Below are 6,557 nucleotides of genomic sequence, written 5' to 3' on the forward strand. Positions count from 1 at the left end.
TGTGTGTTGTGTCCATCTGTCTTGCTGCGACACAGGGTAATTTGTAACCCAATGTTATTTGCCTGCTGCTCTCCTTGCTGCGGTAATCAGGCTTTATGTAGCCGCCGCCCCATTCGTTTGATGTCGGCTCCCATGGAGCCATAGTGGAAATTTCCCTGCACTCGTCCTCTCCTCGCTATCACTTCATCAGGCTTTGTGGCTGATGATGTCGTCTTTTGGGGGGTGGGGGGGGGGGGGGTGGAGGGTCAACAACTCCTTGACCTGTGTGTTCAGTGTGTGTGTGTGCATGCCCTTTGCTGGCTGGAGAAAGGGGACCTTGCATAACATTTGTTCAGACTTAAGTTGTGAATAGGCTGGCATCGGCTGCAGATAAGTAAAAGCCCATAACGGTTTTTCTTTCTCAGCAACAAAAGATCAACCTTTTTTTTCTTTTCTCTTTCTGTTTTTCCCCTAAATGACCAATCCAACTCTATTTACCTTCTGGCCACACGGCCGTGATGGATTTCCTCCGTCTGGGGTTGCGGGGTGGAGGGATCTCGGGTTCTAAACACAAACATTAGAAAAGGGAACAAAGGAACCGGCCGCTCAATGAGGAAAGTTAACTATTAGTAATAAGTGTGAATTTGACAAACACTCTCCGAAGACAGAAGAGATGTTGACCGTGTCTGTCGGCGAAAGAAAAGGTGGAATGTGTTTGTTTGTGTGGGTGTGTGTGTGTGTTTCTTCTAAGAGGAGGGATGCATTGATCACACAGACCGTGTGCGTTGATGATTAATCACCCCGAAGTGTGTGTGTGTGTGTGTGTGAGAGAGAGAGAGAGGAGAGGAGAGGAGGGGGTCTCAATAAGCTCGATGGGTCAATAGATGAATAGATGAACCAGTTTAAAGGGTTGAGCCGTGTCTCATGATTAGTGGCTTACAATTATTTCCTTCCCCCCCCTTGTGTCCTTAATAAATATGGATCGGAATAGAGAGGGAAAGCAGGGGTGTAAGGCAAGTAGATTTTAGTCTAGTGATTACCCTCACTACTGCTGATTAATAGCTGAGCACTCAGCACAGCAAGGTCGATGCGGGACTTAAGGGAGGGAAGGCCACAATTTTCAAATCTACTCCCTTATCTGTGGATAGATATTGGCTGCAGGAGATGGAGATATTTGCTTGGAAACCGCCCTACAAATCCAGCTTTTAAGTCCTGAAGAGTCATTATAACAAAGAGCTATGTTGAAGGCTATTAACGCTAATAGTTAGGATTGCTTGAATCTTGTGGTTTAGTGATGGATTTATCAATACATTATGGGTGAAATATATTCCCAACCATACTTTTTGCAAGACAGTATTATCCAGTAATGTCAGTGCGCATGTGTTTCAGACCAAATACAAGTCCAGGGAAGAAAAGCCACTCACTTTAAAAAACCTCAGTGTCTGTTTTTCAGTCTAGATTTTGCACCATCTCCATGAGCTATGCTGTGGACTTCCCTTTTCCATTTTTATGTCACTCTTGTCTTTCTCACACTGTTGCGCAACACACACACACACACACACACACATGTATGTACATAATAAACTCATCTGATGTTAGATCAGCATGGGTCCAGTATTCACGTTGTAGTGTGTTTTCCCATACAGTGCCTGACACACACACACCCCTTTTGATTTTTGAGAGGTGCACTCCAGACAGGGAAAGTCAAAGAATTTGATAAATTCTCTGAGAAAGTCAGGGAATATAAGGGAATTTTCCAAATGGGTCATGTTGCAGGAATATAGCGGAATGTGTTTTACAACTTGGTTTACATAGTCATTACATGACATGGTTTTCAGTCCAGCTGTAGAAAAACATCATGAACAAACCAGGAAGGAGGAACGGTTTTAGGTCATGCAAGCGCTCTGACCTGGTCATGGAAAAGTCATGGAAAAGTCTTGGAATTTGCCATCAGGGCCACAGTGGGAACCCTGAACTTGTTCCTGCTGATCTCCCATAGAGATGAATGGACTCCCCTGACTCTTTCAGCAGCAGGTCCGCTGGCATTGGTGCCAACAAGTGGACAGTCTGGTCACCTTGAGGCGACGCTGTCCCGTGACAGAGAAGCTGATTCAAAGTTGACAAATCAGCGGATGTTCAGTTCGCTATCAGCCAGACGTGTGTGTGAATGTGTGTGCTCTCATGGTGTTCGCTTTATCGCAAAACGGATTTTTGATAACGTGCTTTGTTTGACGTGTCAACTGCCTCTCACGAGAAAGAGGCCAGACCCTAGAGGGAACACAGGAACACACACACACACACACACACGCTGCATTACATGATCACGCTGCCTCACGTGTCCCGACTACGCTTAACAACCATCCAAATTTACTCCTGCCGTTAAAAAGCTGTTTTGGCAGCGCAGTCGTCTGCTTTTTAAGCGCCCTTCACACTCCTCTGAATTATGCGTCTGTACTGTGCTGTTGATGTTTAAAAAGCTCCCTGAGTGTGTCTGCCTAATTGTTTACAAGTGTATGAGTGTACGTATGTGTGTGTGTGTGTGTGTGCCTCTTCCTTTAATAAGTAGAAAGCTCAGTAATCCATAATGGTGAGCTAAAGAGAGATAGGCAGTGGCGGCTTGGCTGAAGGCCTGACAGACTCGACTTATTCTGTTGAATATCAAGTAAATGCATCACTCATTTTCTGCTTTGGGTCTAAACTTTATACGCTCTGTTGTAATGTCCTCACATATTACGTCTCATAAAGCTGTATCTGTCGTCTGTTACACCAAGGAAAGAGAGCGTAATGTCAGTGTATCCACCAGTCCAAATGAATTTTATTAAACTGGATTTACTATTGGTTTGGGACTGGGCATATTCAGCGGTGTTGGGCTGATGGCAGTGACAGTCTTAATCACTTAATACTAGGATTAGACTGATATATTGTTTTTTATTAAAAATCAGGTATCGCCTTGTCATCCACCTCTGATATGATGGAGGTTCCTTGTTTTTATTCTTATCATTAATGCTATTTTTATATCGGATGTCTGGCCAGAGAAGTCATTCCAGTGTGGTGTGGGAGGATTTTCCTCAACAGTCTATAAAAGCTGCAGTGAAAACCTGCCTCACTCTGCCTGGAGGAGCTGCTAACACAACTAACAGAATTTCATTAGTATGACTTTCAATGGAGAGTTTTAGTGTCCCATGATGGTCTGAATGCTGTTTCAGAGGCTTTTCCACCCTGACAGGAATGAAATTCTGGGGGAAACGATGAATCTTGTGATTTTTGGCATGAACATTGTTAGATTTCAGTCCAAAAATATTGATATCATCCTTCACAAGTCCATATCGGTCTCACCCTACATGTGAAAAGGTCCTAAGTGCGTGTGGCCTCTGACACAATCATTCAGTCTCTCGCGTGGGTGGATGCAGGAATAAACCGCCTGTGTACTAGTCATGAGAATGTTTGTCACTTAAAAAAAAAAGAAGAATTATGCTCTGATGCCGGTCCCCCCCCCCCCCCCCCCACCTCCACCACTGTGGCAAAGGTGGTGGTCCACACACACACACACACACTGTATACACTGTAGACACCTAGACAGACTGATCCCCCCCCCTTACTATCAAAGCGAGCATCTGTATTATCGTCACGTTGCGGTGTGACAAGATGAGCTGTGGTGTGCCCGGCTCTTATTTGCCGTCTGTGCTGTGATCTCCACAGAGGGACCGACTGCCTGAATCCACACTCTAGTCTGTCAGCAGCACATTTTCCACCGTCGAACGTCTGGTGTTGGAACATCCGTGTCATAAGCTCAACATTCTGACATTATTCATAATATTTCAGAATGTTTTACGAAACATTTTTGTCCTGTGTTTTCAAGCTGTGCCATCGCTATCAAAGCCACACATGGATGAATGGATAGGTACGTAAATCAATGGCAGGTCTTTATAGGTAATAAATAATAATAGTAGCAATGATTATAACACTGTGCTTGAAGTGGTGTTCATAAAGCATTATAATGCATCATAAGTGCATTATAAGCACATTTTGAGTGCGTGACGATCGCATTTTGAAAGCACTATAACAATCATAATCAGAGCATGATATATTGGGGTCAACTGTATAGTTAAGGATAGGGCTGGGCGATATGGCCAAAATCAAATATCACAATATTTTTGGCCAAATACCTCGATATCGATATTTCGACAATATTGTAGGGATGACTATTGGTGCTTTCACAAAATATTTACATAGTGAGATTTTTGATAAATAATCATCAGTAATGTGGCTATAATGACTAAGTGGGTAAAGGCAAATAATAGAACAGCTAGAACAGTCTGGTAAGTTCAGAAAATGACATCACTTTACTGTAATGCAGCCTTTAAAACCAGGAAAAGACACTTATGCCATATTACGATATCCAAAATCTAAGACGACATCTTGTCTCATGTCACGATATCGATATAATATCGATATCTTGCCCAACCCTAGTTAAGGATATGATATTACATTGTACTACAGGATGGGTTCATCACACAGAAAGCATGAAGCGGAGCCTTGGTGTCCCACGATGGTCTAAATGCTGCTTCACAGGCTTCTCCGTTCTATCTATTGACATTTTAAACATCATGGCATCCCTCCATCCCTGCTGTAGCTGGCTGGCTGAAAGCGCTTGGTACTGTACAAACATTCATCTCCAACTTTGTCCTCAGTTCATCAACCCAGAATTACAGTCCCCCCCCACCCTCACCCCCTCTCACCCCCGCCCGCCCGCCCGCTATCTAATTGCTGTTAGTTTGCTGTTGATGGAGTGTAATTAAACAGAAGCTTGGCAGTGTTAAGCCGCTGATAGAGTTGATCAGCGCGGCGTTTTGGCAGGCGAGGCGGATTGGCCCTCGCGCCGGCGGACCGGGGGGGGGGGACGGAGCACTCGCTTTTTGATGCGGCGAACGCAGGCGATCAGCGGGCGTCAACGGCGCTCTTTCAACACGACGTGGGGACACACACATTTCCCCCCCCCACCACTAATAGGCACTTGGCGTTTTTTCTCCCACATGCAGCTCTTGAGTGAGACTTGCGTGATGTACGCTCGCAACACACACACACTTAACACACACACACACACACACACACACACACACACACACACACACACACACACACACACGCGCAGTGCAGATCCCACCTGCTCCCCTCTCCCCCTGACTGAGCGCTGCCATAATGACTCATCCCACTCGTCTTCGGGGGCTGTAATGAAGAGATTTGAACTGGTGCTAATGAGACTTGGCCCAGAGCAGCCAGTAGGTGATTCATTACAAACCTCTCTCTCCCTCCCTCTCTCTCTCTCCTCCTCTCTCTCTATGAATGAAAAGTTGCGTGGTGTTTTTGCTAATATTTCGGTGTCAGCAATTTGCCTGCCTTCCTGTGAGTGTGTGTGTGTGTGTCTGTCCTCTTTCTGAACCTCTCGTCTCTCCTCTTCCGTCCGCTGACCACACACACACACACACACACACTCACAGATAAGCTGGCCTGCTAGCATGCTTTCCAATCTGGCCTAGTGCTGTCCAGGCCAGTCTACTCCAGCCGTACTTCACTATCTACCGGATTGATTGGGACCAAGTGTGACTTACTTGACTTGCTGATAAGATGCACTTACTTGACTTGCTGATAAGATGCGTATGTAACCTACAGGCACGGACCTCATGATACGATTTTGATTTTGATACTGTCCCAGCAAAAATTTTGACGTTGAATAGATGTTGACGGTCTGCAACATCACCACAATGAAAGTTGAGACATAACTGCGTCCATAACTGCTACATGCATTGTTTTGTGAGATCAGAGCCTAAATATCTTTCTGATATCAGTTCAAAACGGTTCCCAAAGCTGTTTTAATATGAATTTTACGATGCTATAATATCATATTGGGAACATTTTGCTCTTGTTTGGGTCGACACTGAACCTGCATGTCGTGTTTACCAAAGGAGTTGGACGGGTTCCCCCTATACAGTAGATGATCTGATTAGATGGTAGAACACCTTGCTGCATAAATTTGCGTATTAATGAGTCTAACTGAATCTTAATTCTTTAAGATTCAGAGTTCATATTAATGCCACCCATGTGCTATATGAAGTGGGTTGATATAGAAATATTTATGAATCTAATGAATGCATGAATTAGTCATTTGCACAGTAGGTTATGTTTGATATATCATAGCGATGGCAGGACATTAGCCAGTCAAGTCTCTTGTTTTGTGTTCTGATAGGATTATTTGTTTGATTATTGTAAGGCTCACACCAAACAGCCTTTACTTTATTAGTCGTGCACTGAGATTGCAGCAACAATGTCAATGTTGTATGTAAACAAGATGTACGCAATGGCAATGCACACAACTGTGTCCTCTAACGCACTGCGCTTGCAATGAAAAGTGAACACACAGGGCGACACATTTAACACATTTTAACACATATTTTCTACTCAAGTGAATTTGAAGGAATACAGTAATGCACACCAACAAACAGTTCATATGTGTGAGCCTCGTTTGTAAAGGAGAAGTAATGTGCAGCTGAATGATTTTAAGTGAAAGTTCTGTGCCGCCA

This window comes from Centroberyx affinis, unplaced genomic scaffold, assembly GCF_046629955.1.
Source record: "Centroberyx affinis isolate AG114_WGS23_722 - 3 ecotype Tasmania unplaced genomic scaffold, CSIRO-AGI_Caff_v1 ptg004153l_1, whole genome shotgun sequence".
NCBI classification, from domain to species: domain Eukaryota; kingdom Metazoa; phylum Chordata; class Actinopteri; order Beryciformes; family Berycidae; genus Centroberyx; species Centroberyx affinis.